Below are 15,828 nucleotides of genomic sequence, written 5' to 3'. Positions count from 1 at the left end.
GACACAAACCATACAATCAATGGAAGAGCTTATTTGTTCAGCTTGTCAGGATGATGTACACCATCTCAAATTTCAAAAAATCATACCCCTAGATGACTGTTTTTGTGGTCCATGGTCACACACACGTGAAAGTTATAGGGAAGAAAAAAAAATGTGTAGTGTTAATAAACATAAGATCATGTACAATTGTGTGCAGATATGACGATATTTTACAAGTGTGCAGTGTACAAATGTACAAAAGTGTACACACATTGGATTTCTCGTGTATAAATATGTACAGTTGTGAATGGACGGTGTATAATTATGAAAAGTTTAATGTTCGAGGCTGAACCTATCAGCCTTTCGGGAAAAAAAAACTATACACAAAATAACTCTTAAATAATTAAAGATTTAAAATAATTTTAAGATAAAAAAAAATGAAACAATATAAATGCTAATTTGGTGCTCAAGAAACATATTTTGCTCGAATATCAGTGTTGAAAAACAGTTGACAAACCCGTGAAACCAGCCGGGATACATTTCAAGAAAGGTTAATTGGATCGGTGTGTGACAGATTAGAAAGTCAAAAGAGAAGTGTTTAATTATAATAGTAATATCTTGTTAATAATGGGAAAAGGTCTTTTACTTTCCATGTAATTTATTCGATTGAAGAATGCATACTTGCCATCGGATAAGCAAGTATTAATCTTAGAAAAGCATTAAGCAGACTATGAGCTCAAACTTTTGAATTGTCCTTGGTAAACGGTCTTGGTTCAGATGATAGGGTCCTCATTATTGAAAATACAATGGTTGATGTGTAAAATGTTTAATTTAACTAATAGTACTAATTAGCACTTTTCATGATGGTTCTAATAATATAGCTGCTTCATCACAAGGGTGGGATCTGTGTAGGCGCTAGACCAGTACCCCCTTGGCATCATCCACTGGCGTCCTCAACCTGTCCCACTCATCGCGCGTGCTAACTACACAGGTGCCCAACCAGCCCCAGGGTCAGCCAGCCTCAACCTGATCCAAACGGCCCCAGTACTAATTATTTGCAATGACCCGGAGCAGGAGATCTGTTCTAAAGAAAGTGGGTACTAATGCAGAGGGATGACATAAAAGATGGGGGATGGACAACTACACCTGTCAGAGACATCAGCTGTGAGACCAGCAATGAGAAATTAACAGTTCTCACCCCCAGTCCAGAGAAAACCACACAGAAAGTGATGGTGACTGTTAAGATATCTGCTGGGAGAGCTGAAGACTTTAGTTTGCTAATCAGGGTGAGAATATTTGATTACATTTCTTTTCCCTTCCTTTGACTTTCCATCCATCTTTAATACTTTCATATTATATTAGATTCAGCAAATCTATATTTACAAAAAAAAGACATTTCTGTTATTTACTGTATATATCACTTTTGTTGTTCCAAACCTGTATGATGTAATTTCTGTTTTCTGTCTGGGAACAAAAAATACATCATACATGACAAAAACAATGAGACATTTTGTCAACATATCTTTTAAAATTTCTCTTGTTCTCTGTGTGTTGTTGTTGTCAGGCTCTTGTTACAGGGATTTCTTTCTTTCTTCCCTCTGTCCTGATCCTAGATCTGATTAATGAAAGCTGAATACAATGGTTATCTAAGTCACTTTCTGTAACATAATAAAATATTGGACCGTCAGAGTATCAGATCACCCAAGGATTGAGTTGCTGGTTTTGCAGATTTCTAGAAACTTGGCCGATAAGCAGAGTGTGTGTTAGTTTTCACATGGTATTATCGTTCACTCTTCTGTGCAGACAGTGATGCTGTGCGGCTGATCTCTGAGGTGGAGCAGAGCATCTCTCTGCTTCCTGTCATGGTGGGCAGCACCAACATCCAAGCTGAGATCGCACTCGCCCTGCAGCCACTCAGGAGTGAGAATGTACAGCTGCGAAGGTCAGTGACTTGCTACTTACAACTACAGCAAAATACAATATAATAGAAAATAAAACTGCAGTTAAATTGATTACATTGTACATGCCAATTAATTAATCTAAACTAAAAAACTACTCAGATTTATCAGTATGTGTTGAAAAAAACGCCTCCAATCAAGTTCATTCAGAGTCTGTACTGTGGCAAAAAAGCATTGAACTAGCATACAAAAAAGTGACCTTTAAGAAGTCCAATATATTGCATGGCATTGGACATAAGCTTCATTATGCAGATTAAAATTATGTTAAATTTCATCCTGTTATTTTTTAATCTTAATAAATCACACTTCAATTGACAAATCTAATTTGTATTAATTTGCATGACACCCAGGCGTTTGCGAATACTCAATCAGCAGTTATCAGAGAGAGAGAGAGAGCAAAACGGCGGAACAGGGCCGGAGGCCTGCGACATGGAGGGTGGAGTGGCTTCATGCTGTCTATTAAGGGCTTGATTAGAAATGAATAAAACCAATGAAAGAGTAAATGTACAAATATGTATATGTTCTTAGAATTTAGCCTTGTAGTTTCTAACCAAGTGGATGTATGAAAACATCCTTTGAGTTTTTTGGCATGGTTTTTACAGTGGTTGTGTTGCAGTCTCTGAAACCTCACGCTACAAACTCAGTTAAATGAGAGCCGTAGAGAGCTTGATGATCTGCAGCAGGAGAACATGAGACTAACAGAGAAGCCATGGAGGACAAAGACGGTGACCTGAAGCACCACAAAGACGTGTGTTGAGTTAGAGAACAGCCGGATAAGACTGGGTAAGGGTATTCTTTTAGACTGTTGTTATTTTAGTCAGTATTTGTAATACTATATTGGTTTTATTTATTATTTTATTTTCTTAAATTATAGTATAGTAAGTATGTTAACTGTCTAGCATTTTTATATTATCCTATTCTTTCTTAAAAACAAAACAAACTTAGAATTGATTTTTATTATCACTATATTGATGTTATATAAACAGGTATGACTGCATTATAACATTTGTTGCACATTCCAAGATATTTTCATTTCACTAATATTAAAAAACACATGACTGCTGTTAAATTTACCCTTCATATTTGAAGCCTTTTTCTCTTATGCTTTGAGTAATTGTCATGTAACTTACCCATGCAGAGGATGAGTGTAGTGCGGCATTAGCTGAAATGCGAGAGTTGCCAGAGTAAACTTGGAAAGTATGAGACTGAGAGAAGCTGGAACTGACTTTGAGCCTTCAGCAGAGGGAGGCAGAGAGATCAGCAGACTGCAGGAAGTCATCAGGTAGGTATGTTCTCATGGAGTCATTGAGAGCAGTGAAAAAAATCATTCTTCATGCAAATAAACATATAATTGTTTATAGTTAAGACGATCAACTTTACAAGGGAGGAGAAAGTGCTTCTGTTTTGTTGTTGAAAGGATGTGCATCCAGTCAAACTCTATTTTGACGAACATTCATCTGTCACTTGATATATAAAAAAAAGACAAAGTAGATATGTTAATATGGACAGGTTGCATGACAAGCCATCCTTTTTTGTGTGTTTCTGTGTAATAAGCAATTTTGATACTGTACTTTGTGCCACTTGATGTAATTTAAATTCTGGCTTGAGTGCCACTCATCTAAACTACAATGAAATTAAACTTTTCAAATGTAATCTAGAGAATGTAGTATATAACAGAATATATAGGTCAAAAATGCTGTTTTTTTTTTTTTCAATCACACAGAAATCTGCAGATAAGTCAAACAAAAGACACCAGGAAATATTCTCATCAGTTGGATTTATGTCAGCCAAACTCTCAGCTTACCAAGAGTGTTCTGGAATTGCATGAAATGCACAGAGGGAGGACTGCTGTCTCAGATAAACTTCAAACTCTGTGAAGACCTACCTTCAGACCCTGTGAGGGGTATCGAACAGACCTCTCCTCTTCACCGAATTTACTGTAGGTCCCAGACATTACAACCAACCTCTCCTGGTCGGACTGATGATGGAAAAGAGAACTTTATGCCAGTCTGCTCTCCATATATACGCAAACCAACCCATGAAACCATAGCTGAGAATGTGTTCTCAGTTAGAAGAGCAGAAACGAACAACGTTTGCCCCTTTAAGAGAGACTCCAGTGGTGGCAGCTTGCCTCAGGTTTTGGTCACAGTAATCCACTCACTCAGTGTAAGTGAGCTGATGACATCCAAGAATCAAAGGGAAGATGTGGATGCTCATGTAGGCCTGAAATATATGGGCCATGCTTTTGAAAAGCTGGATGTTCAGGATGTGAAGAATGATGGCCGAGATTACGATTCAGATCATCATGGCATGGCCTTACATTTAAATCAGAAAAATAAAGGCCTGAACAATCAGCTAGTGGAATCCCAACATGCCCGTCAATGCCTAAGGATGGGTGTTCAGACAGCATCCACTGGACACCCTTCAGTGACGGAGAACACCTTTTCCTCGTGTGATATTAAATCTTTAGCCTCTGATTGGAGCATAAACTCCTGGTCCACGTTTAACACACAGGATGAGCAGAATTTCAGGGACGGTCTTACAGCACTAGATGCCAGCATAGAAAGTCTGCAGAAGACCCTGAGAGTTGATCTAAAGAAATAATTCAGTATGACAATGTTTGTATTGTGTTTTGATTATATGTAATTAGTAGATGTTTTTTAAATGTCTCTTTATTTTTTTATTAAATTATTATTATGTGAAATATCAGAAATATCACATTTCTAATGTGATGTTTTTTCGTCTTGAATAATAGAGAATCAACAGAAATGTTCCATATTAGATCCATACAGGGACAGTTTGTCCTGTACTTTAACATTATACATTCACAAAGCTGATATTAAACTCTTCATTTATTGTGTTTGAATCATTTTGCATATGAATTGTGAGTGCTCAGCTTTCTTTGTTCTTCCAAGCATTGTTTTCATTTTCTTGCTTTAATTATAAGGGACTCCTGAACTTCTAGAAATCTATTGAAAGGTTTATTAAATTCATTAAATCCTCCAAGGCCATGTTAGGAAAATTCAGTAACTGAAACTCACATGATGCTAGGTGCCAAGAGACAGTAAGAAAAAGAATTAATAGTAAACTAGTTAAGATCTGTCTTCGTTAAGACTCATCTCATTGTGCTTTTGAACATAAGGTAGCATAGAGCTTGATTTATGTCAGCATTATTTTGGCATTTTTATTTTTTTTTTGTATTTATTTTCTGTACCATAATCAGCTCTAACAAAAATAGATATAAGATAAGGATGATTTTTCAAAGGGAGTGCTGGGACCAGGATGGCATAGATTGAGAGTTCTAGGATTGGTGTGACAGGAACGGTTTGGTCAGGAACTGTACACTTGAGGGAGTGCTCAGTTGAGGATAGTGTTGATACTGAGCACTGGAACTAGGGAGTACTGGCTTTAGGAACCGGCTCTGGCTCATGTTTTACAGCAACCTCTGGGGTGGCCATCACAGTAACCTCTGGGGCCAGGACGGTCATGGCAGGGAGCACACCTAAAGAGTGCTCTATAGGGCAGACTCATAAAATGAAGAGATCTGCCTGGAATCACGGTAGGAACCATTAGAGCAGCTAAGAATCCTTGCAACTGGGGTGGCTTTGAAAGGGAGCTTGGAATGACTGACAGGGAGTTCTGAGAGGGGGAGTTCATACAGTAGGTAACTCCAGGATGGACATTAAGGAATCAGTTAGGACTGGGGTGACTAAAACAGTGAGCTCTCTAGGCTGAGTAAAGTCGGTTGACTGTGGGCAGGAACATTGTCAGCCTTGCAAGATGCTAAGGTGTTTAAGTGATGGTGTTGACTTGCGTCAGCCTGCGAGATGCTAAGCCAACTGAGAAGCTCTAGAAGTGGTGCACCAGTTCTGTCTGGTATCACATCAAGAACCTCTGAAACATTATTTAAACATCCCTAGACTAGTAATATTGCCATATGCAAATATTGCTGGCTTAAGTCACTTGTCTGGAGGGTCTCCACACACAGAGTTGGCAGGTTTTCCAATGGTATTTTGCCACTTAAGGGGGCAATACAGTTCTGTGCCTGAAGAAAAGGCAAATTTTTTTGATTGGTTACAAGAAGAATGCATATTGAGATATGGTGTAACTGGTTACTAGAATTTGTTGCAAACTACAGGTTTTAAGACACAATATATACCCCAGAATGTCTTATAGGCAGAATTTTTTAGAAGGTCGCTGTACCGGAAGTCAATTAGTTGGACAGTAATGGAGTGCTGGGACCAGGACAGCCTAGATAGAGAGCCGGTACTGATAAAGTACTCTGGCTCAGCCATGTTCAAGAACACTTTTTACAGCTTTCTCAAACTAATGTATATTTATGTAGAAAACAGTAAATCACAATATTAAAATGACTTTAGCTGGGTCTTGTTCTCATAATTATTACAACTGTAGTTTTAATTTATAAATAGTAATTGAATGTCTATTATTTAGAATATGTGTACTTATTTTAACCTAAAATACTGATGCTAAACAAATAACATGAACATTTTTTGACAAAGTACATAAAGTGCTTTACTGTTGGAGGCTTGAGCTGGAGGAGGATGAACCTGCTGATCCTCAGTGGAGAGGACATTAGGGCTGTTGGTGCAGGGCTCCTGAAGACCCTGCTTCTCTACGGGACAGGTCTTGTGCTGTAGAGACCCCTGATCTTAAGAGGAGCACATTAACCAAAAACTTGAAATAAAATAATAAGTAATTATTGAATGTTCATGGCGGTTCTTCAGTGTTTTTTGAAAATGTTAGACGTTGATGTTAAAATCATCCTAGGGGACAGAAACATTCTAAAATTATGTTTTTAAAAGTGTCACTCACGGCTATGATGTTTAGTTGAAACCTAATTTAAAAAACTGCTGTTATTCTTGTTTTAGGGCAATATAGTTTGTACAATATTTACATACAAACCCGATTCCAAAAAAGTTGGGACACTGTACAAATTGTGAATAAAAACAATGCGATGATGTGGAAGTTTCAAATTCCAATATTTTATTCAGAATACAACATAGATGACATATCAAACGTTTAAAAACTGAGAAAATTTATCATTTTAAGGAAAAAATAAGTTGATTTTAAATTTCATGGCATCAACACATCTCAAAAAAGTTGGGACAAGGCCATGTTTACCACTGTGGCATCCCCTCTTCTTTTTATAACAGTCTGCAAACGTCTGGGGACTGAGGAGACAAGTTGCTCAAGTTTAGGAATGGCTTCTAGTTGCTCAACTGTCTTAGGTCTTCTTTGTTGCATCTTCCTCTTTATGATGTGCCAAATGTTTTCTATGGGTGAAAGATCTGGACTGCAGGCTGGCCATTTAACTAAACTCATCCAGACTCATCAGTTGGAGGCGCTGTTGTCGCGGAAATAACGACATTGTTGGCAACTTGGCATTGTGTTAAGAGATTTAAGAGGATATTTAATTAAAAAAAAAAAAATTGTATTCCAAACAAACACATTCAAAATATTCTTCACACTAGTTGTGCTTTTACCCTTTTAGCATAAATGCACAACAGACAGTCAGAAATATGAAAAGGATATATTAATTTGTCTCTTTATTTTAACAATAATACCGATTATTGTTATAATACAACATAATGTGTTAAAAAATTATATATTAAAAAAAAAAAAAAAATTCTCAACACGATGTACGGGTCGCAGTGTGATGACGTAAGGTTTCCGTAGAAACCGAACTGGCTCTTGTCTGTTGCCGTCTGTTTTGTCGCTTTTCTTGACCAGAACAATCATGGAAGTTACATCTTTACCCAAAATATGAGAAGTAATAAACTACGTAAACTCTTAACATTCGACATGGGTTTTTATATGTGAAATCTAACACGTTTTTCCGAGTTGGTGAGCGCAATGGGTCCATCAGGAGATAAAATTAGCCCAGAACTGAAGGATCTGGTCGCAGACACTCGAGAAAAACCTGAAAACAAGGTTAACGACGTGCTCTTCAAAATTAAAAGGTAAAGATTATGAAAGTCCTCTCTTTTCCCACATTTATCACTGTAGAATTTCGTTTATTTAAAGCTGTCTGTTTTTTTTTTTGTTTTTTTTCAGTTCACCCAAATAATCATGCGGTGTGACAAATGCATTATAAGATATACAAAATATAACCTCTAAGATCATATAAGCTCATAAAACTAAATGTACATTAATTTTACAATAATATAAAGTGCTATTTGTAACCGTTTTAGATAAAATATATGTTACATGTCAGCTGTCCTAAAACACAAGCATGTATCTCCTACACGAATGAACTCAAACAGCTTTCATGAACAGATCTTGTAGGCAGGAAGTCTTTAGGAGATCAGAGGGATCTGGAGGCATGCAAACAGATTCTTTACTCTCATGGTGTGCTGCAGTACTGCTCCTCTTCCCTGAGATTCAGTCCAGCCAAGATCCACGGAGGCTATGCGGTTCTGACACAGATGGCAGACCTCCTCAGGTATTCAAATATAAATACACACCGAGTGCTGTTGTAATTTCAGTGTCAGAGTTTTAAAGCATGTTTCTGTCCAACTAGCACATGCTGTGTGGGTCTGGGTGCTTTCAGAGACATGGATGTGTTTAGTCACGATTTTCTGCCTTCTGTGGTGGAAAGCCTTCTTTTTCTTGCAGACCGTCTAATGAACAGAGCTTTGCGGGTAAGATATTACAGTCTCCTGAATCACAGAAAACATCAAGTAGCAAGGTTTGGGTTATTTATTTTAAAGTCAGCTAGTTATTAATGCAAAATAAACCCTTTCAGAGTGACACAAATCTTAAACACCTGTCATTATTTCTAACTAGTTCTCTCATATCTGACTTTTGATAATAATTGCTATATTTTGATTACAAGAGACAACATACCCAGCTAACAGGGAACGTTCTCAGAACTTTGGCAAATGTTATGTTCTTCCAGTAACCGTAATAGAATGTTCGTTCAAAGTTATCAAGTCTTGATTAATGTTGTTTACATTATACATCATTCATGGAACCTTGAGTGTATGTCTAATATTAAAACATACTATTTGTTTCAGAAGAAACTTTAACAAAATGATGTTTAAAAATAATAAACATTCCTTTCATGTTTTCACTAACATTCAAAAAAAAAAAAAAAAAAGGATGTTTGAACTTTGAGCACATTCATAAATAATGGAATGTTAGAAAAAGTTAATTTTGAAAAAAACATAATTTTATTAGCTAGAAAGTAATAACCAACCAGATCTTTTCATTTCTCTTTTTAACAGGACAAGGCACATAATGAGATCATTCGTTTTTTTAGAAAAGTCTTTGATTCGATTGGCTGGCTCCTCAGGGCTCATACACATCTCATTCATCGTGGTAAACAACTTCCTCTATAAATTTAGCAAATTAACCATCACAAGATGTGTTTAGAGATGGATTTTTAGCTTGAACTGAAATGAAACTGATGTTTTTAGCATTCTCTTCTCAGTCCTGAGATCTAAACATTATGAGAACATCCAAATCTGTGAAGATGACGACGTCTCCATTGTTACTGTCACCATGTGGAACAATATCTTCAGGGCAAACGGGTACAACAGAAAGCCACCTAATCCATAATACAGTCTTTATCCATGTAACTGCTTTACATCCAAATACTCAAATACCTCTATCTCTCCCTGTGTTTCTGCAGAGCTGTTGTAGCTGAAATGGGAAACAGGGCTCTGACTGAAATCATGGATGATATTGTGTATAAAATGTCCAGTTGCTCGAATCCTGTGATTGGCAGAGCAGCTGTAAAGACCCTTGTTCTGATTATGGACCACAGCAGCTCAACCCATCAGCTCATTCACAGGCGATACAGAGGTAGAGTCGCACTCTTTAGACCTCAGAGCATCTTCAGGTTTTATTTGCTGAGTGTTTAGACCAGTCTTCCAATGTTTGGTCCTGCAGGTTTGGCTGATTTGGCTGTGAAAGACTGGCGTGGTAAAGGCTTTGACTCTGTACTGGATCAGCTTATTGATCACTTGCGGTCAGACGTCCCATGGAGAGACACTAAGGTCAGTGGCCACCAGCTCAAAGTGTCTGCTAAATGGCCTTGATGTAGACATATTTTACATTGGTAGCATTTTTATTTTTTCCCTGTAAGTCCACTTATGATGATAGTTAAAAGTAATAGTTCTCCCAAAACTGAAAATCTGCTTAAAATGTACTCATCTTTCAGGCCATCCAAGATGTAGAGGAGTTTGTTTCTTTCATCTGAAACAGATATGAAGAAATCCAAAATAGCATTACATCACTTGTTCATCAGTGGATCCTCTGCAGTGAATGGGGTGCCGTCAGAATGAGAGTCCAAACAGCTGATTAAAAACATTACAATAATCCACAAGTAATCCACACGTCAAAAAAAATGAACGTCTTGTGAAGCAAAAAAATCTGTTGGCTTGTTAAAAACAAATCCATCATTAAGGCTTTAAAAACTTTATCCATAATAACCCATCCTCCAATGAAAGTCTCCTGTTGTCCTCTTACAACATCAAAGTCCGACATATTAGTGTAGAACTTTATATAACACAATTATCTTAATTGATTAGTTTGTTTATTACAAACATGCAGCTATTTGACTTCACAAGATTATCATGTTTGTACTCTCATTCTGACGCACCCATTCACTGCACAGGATCCATTTGAGACCAAGTGATGTAATAAGTATTACATTTCTCCAAATCTGTTTCAATAAAGAAAACAAACTCCTCCTACATCTTGGAAGGCCTGAGCAAGAGTACATTTTCCTGCAAATGTTCATTTTTGGATGAACCATTTCTTTAAGGTTTCTTTCATTAAAAACTCATCATATATGGTCTTTTCCCAGTATCTTTCTGATCACTTAGAGTTATACTTGCTGTTTTCTTGTATTTGTATTTTTGTTATGTATTTCTTTACCCCACATACTGTATATAAATGAAGGAGTCATCATCTGAGGAGTATGTGCGAGCAGCTTGTAGTGTCCAGGGCAGCCTGGAGAGCCCATCAGACCCGAAAAAGGAATTAAGAAACTGTCCCCAGAGCGGTCAGCGCAATACAGCGCAGCTTCAGGTAAGGAAACTAACTATTTAGTCCCCAGTACCTCTGTGAAAAAATAAGAAATTTACCATTTGACACTATATTCTGGTAAATGAGATTTATCTTTTTGCAATAGGGATAAGCGGCAGGCGACAACAGGAAAACACACGAGAGGCAACGCGCAGAAGAAGAATTACGTCATCAAGTGTGTCTGCGAAGACAGAGAGCCATGAGAACCGTTCCGCAAACACCAGCTTCATCTGATGGAGATACTACCAGCTGGTAAACAAACACAAAACCAAACAGAGTGTGGGAACCTGTAGTGTGTAGCATCAGGGTTATTTTCATTAACCTGTTAATTGAAAAAAAGCTGAAATAAAATTTTTGTTAATTGAAAAAAAGCTGAAATAAAATAAAATCGATAATATTAAATGAAAACACCACTTAAAATAAACAAAAATGTAGAAACTGCATTAGCAACTAGCTGAACTAATTTTAAGGTGAAAAACACTAAAATTTAAATGTATTTTTTAATGGAATAAAAACTATGTATTTCAGAAAAAAAAAAAATACTAAAAGCACATAAAATGAAGACTTAAAATATGTGGCGAGCAAGCATGTCAACAAAATGAAAGACCATGTGTGAGTCTTTAACTGTTGTCTTCCTCTCTCAGCCCAGATAGAGAGATACTTGGGGGAGCTGGAGAGGAGAAAAGGCAGCCGTGCTGATTCAGAGAGTGTGGAGAGGACACAGAGAGAGAGACGCAGCTTCCAGCAGCACAGATACATTCTCAGCACAGCACAGAGCTGCTGTCACTCTACAGCGAGCGTGAGTGTACAGCTAATGTGACTAAAGGAAGCTCGGACTCTGTCACTGTTATTTCAATATCGTTGAGTTCCTGTTATAGTTTTTCCATTTTCATTAAAAAAAAAAAGTTTTTGTTTTATTATTTATTTTATTAATTCTATTAAGTAAGGGATAAGTAAATCCAGTCAGTTGTTATCGCAGAATAAAGGCTCAACGGAGTATACCCGGATGAGCCTGTGTTATTAGTTTTGCTAACCAGTTATTATCAGGAAATAAAGACCTCGGAAGTGCGTGACTGACCAACGGAAAACGAGTATTCCACAGAGTCGTGTAATACATACATATTTTTAAATTGTTCTTTGTAGTTTTATTTTTAGTTCAGTTTTAGCAAAAAAAATTTAGAACAAACATGTTACCTTGGCAACTAGCTAAAATAAAATAAGCCTTATATATTAATGTATTGTATATTTGATTCTAGTTCAGATATAAGTGATTTCAAGTAGTATAAATGTTTTTTTATGGTTTTTCAGTTTGTTCACCTAATAACCGTGGACTTTGTACATATATGAAAACAACAAATGAACATTGTAGCACTTGTCATTTTATACATCAAAGAGGTTGAATTGTTTTATTCTCTGATAATCGTGAATCATTTATGTGCTTCATGTTCTTATTTGTCAGATTCTGCAGTTTTTAAAACGTACGTAGAGCACCAAAGAAGTATTTCTCACGCCGTATTAAAAGGACCCAAAAGGACTGACCTGAAAGCGAGAAGAACGGAGCTCAGGCAACACATACAGGAGCCACATCTCTCTACATTCTGTGACGTCACCTTGAAGAAATAGAACTTTGTGTTTTCTTTATGCCTTGGAGTTAAAGCAACAATTAAGCCATATCCAAAATATAGGCAAATTCTCATTAAGAAAGTTTTTTTCTGTTGTGCCTTCATCAGTGAAGTCAGCAGAGGGGAGTGTGGAGCTCCATCAGAGAGCACAGAGTCTCCTGCACCAGCACCGGATAAACAGAGTGTCTGCATCGAGCACGGGGAGCAGCACAATCAGGCTCTACTTGCGCAGATCCACACAGCGTGGAGATTTTTTACTAAGTACATACCTAAATCTATATCTGATCTACTGATGTGAAGTATGATTTCAGGAATTCGGCAAAAGCGTTGAAGGCCCGAAACATATCCAAATACTGTATGTGAGCGCAAAAGCTTCTACTGTAGATAGATAGCAAGCCTGATTTCAGGATGTGGATACATGTGCAAATTTGCATAGATTATGCATCTGGTTTCAAGTACCTCTATATTACAAGTGTCACACATTTTTAAATCTCACGTTTCTGACTTTTTTATTTTACATGCAATTTTCTGGTCTTTATAACTTGCATTGGCAAGTTATATATCTTGCAGTTCTGAGAAAAAAAAGTCCGAATTGTGAGGTGAGAAAAAAATTCACGATTTTTTCTTGTTTTATTCAGTGGCGGAAACGGGCTTTCCATAGAAAATTTACCCATATTTTATGCAGCAAACATGCAACTATAAATGTGAAACGGTGGATCGACAAGAAGCTAATGCTTATGCATTAAAAAATTCAAAACAATTAAGACACCAAGACATATTATGTTATTTTTAAATTAATCTAGGATTTGTAATTGTTTTAAAAAAGGTGGTAATTGATACTTTTGAGTCATCGCTTTTCTTAAAAAATGGTTTTTTAAAGTATAAAAATGTGAAGTAGTTATGTCATTTATTAAACGTGTTTTTGTGGAAAACCTCAGTCTGAAACTGTAAATCATGCATTTATTAGTCATTTCACTGGTTTTATTTTTAATATGTTACCATAGACATTGCCCCACCCCTGCACCAATCTAAAATCACTCATTTGTTTGTTTATTTAGATGCGCCGTCGCTGAGGATGCCAGAGCGGAGGATGTGAATCTGTTCCTGAGACGCTCCTGCCCTGTGGCCACACGCGCCCGTCAATCCAACAATGCCTTGATGCAGAGTCATGCGTCTCCCGTGGTGGAGGATGCTTGGAGAGGAGTCCTCCAGCCCAAGAGGAGCCTCCCAGGAAAGACTTATGACATGGACATTGAGTCCCTGTATCTAGGGCGGCGGCAACTAACCGATGATGAACACCCAGACTTTATTTGCAATATATTGTTCATATCAATATGAAAGAAGGTACATTTGAAAACAGATTTTATGGCAAGTTAAGGATTCCAAAGTGATTTCAGAGCAACTATGATACAAATAACAGAACAAATACAGTGAAGCTTGAGTCCTTTAGCTACATTAATATGAAAACATTCTTTAATGTCCAGAGACAGAAAACAGAATGTTGATATTTTAAAAGTGTCTCATTAAAGGAACAGTTTCACCCAAAAAAGTCAAAATTCCGTTACTTACTCTATATCCTGTATACGAGAGTTCTGTATGACTTGCTTTTTTTCTGCAAAAAACAAAAGAAGATTTTTTTGAAAGACTTTTGGTACTAAACATGGATGAAAAAAAAAAATACTTTTCCATAAAAATTAGCATGACTGAGGGTAAGTACATAAAATTTTTTTGGAGTTGAAACTGTCCTTTAAAAACAGCAAAACAATACAAGTCTTGTACATAAGTTCTGTCTTTTTTTATTTATATTAAACAGTCAGGTACATAGTGCCCTAGCAGTCAGGTTCAAAGACTATTGTAGTCGTCACCTTTTTCACCTCATATTAAAGTGCTAGTGATTTTTATTATTTAGTTATTTCTTAGGTCTTTGGGGTCGTATATCAGCTGTGGGGGAATTTGGTGGTTTTTTAATCCAGGTTCTCTAATTAATGTTTTTATATTTTCAACATTTTTAAAGGCTTAAAATACAATATGTCATCGCAGACCAAAAATAAGTAACTAATATGAAATATAAGAGAAATGGAAAACGAAAATATAAGAGATCCAATGGATTTAAGAAAATAAAAATCAGAAACATTTTCTTGGTCCCTTCTGAAGCTGTCTAGACACTGTCACTATGTCTGTTTAGGTTGTGTGTATGTGTGTGTGGTTGTGTGTGAGAGAGTGTGCTGCATGCCCATAGTGGCCAAAACATGCCAAGGGCCCATTCAACTGGACAGCCGTCATTATTTTTTAACACTCATGTGAAAACAACAGAGTGGTCCACTCCACCGGCACGATTAAAATAATATTTTCAAGAGCGGAAACATATGATGGGGGAATAATTGTCTTCTCTTTATGCAGCATTTTAAAACTGCGGGTAAGTGAGGCCTGCTTTTGGAGGAAGCAGCAGAACGGGGTGTGTGTAGTTGTGTGAATGCAACTGTAAGGTGTTTGTGTTTATGCCTGTGAAAGTGTGAATGCAATGATATGTGTGTGTGTGAGTGAGAGAGAGAGTGAGAAAAAGAGATTGTGAATGAAAGTGTTTGCTGTTGTGGAGGGAAAAAAAGTCCAGGTAAGAGCGAAACCACTGTGCCTGCCAAAACATGCGGTTTTCCACAGGCCAAAGGGTTAATAATTGATTAACTAACCATTTCATGCCTGGGCCTAATTGTAGAGTTTTACCACAGTTGTAGTGTGTTAAGCTTTCTCTCCGAGTCACTCCAGTCAGATTTTCTGTGTTCAGATAACAGCTTGAACTTATACCAGACTGTACAAATGTACAAAAAAGGATGTGAAAAAAGAAATAAGAATATAACAGGAACAAGTGTCTGTTCCCATGTACAATACCCTTCAAAAGTTTGGGGTTAGTAAGTTTGTTTTTTTTTTTTTTTTTTAACAAAAGTCAATACTTGTGATAGTAATAATGTTACTTTTTATAATGTTAAAAGGGATTTCTAGTTTAATAAATGCTGTTCTTTTGAACTTTCTATTTATCAAAGAATCCTGAAAAAAAAATATATCCCCATTTTCCATGGAAATTAAAGAACATGGGTGTTTCAACATTGATGATTAATCAGACATGTTATCTTGAACAGCCAATCATCATCTTAGAATGATTTCTGAAGGATCATTGGACACTGAAGACTGGGAGTAATGATGCTGAAAAATCCAGATTT

At 36.8% G+C, this 15,828-nt stretch overlaps 2 pseudogenes; both read left to right on the top strand.

The window, feature by feature from the left end:
* The first annotated feature begins 785 nt into the window (after nt 1-785).
* Nucleotides 786-4,590, top strand: LOC122137585 (annotated as a pseudogene).
* A 3,031-nt stretch (nt 4,591-7,621) lies between these two features.
* Nucleotides 7,622-13,951, top strand: LOC122133959 (annotated as a pseudogene).
* The last annotated feature ends 1,877 nt before the right edge of the window (nt 13,952-15,828 follow it).

This window comes from Cyprinus carpio, chromosome B6 (genome assembly GCF_018340385.1).
Source record: "Cyprinus carpio isolate SPL01 chromosome B6, ASM1834038v1, whole genome shotgun sequence".
Lineage (NCBI taxonomy): Eukaryota > Metazoa > Chordata > Actinopteri > Cypriniformes > Cyprinidae > Cyprinus > Cyprinus carpio.
This window is presented reverse-complemented; position numbering and strand designations above follow the sequence as displayed.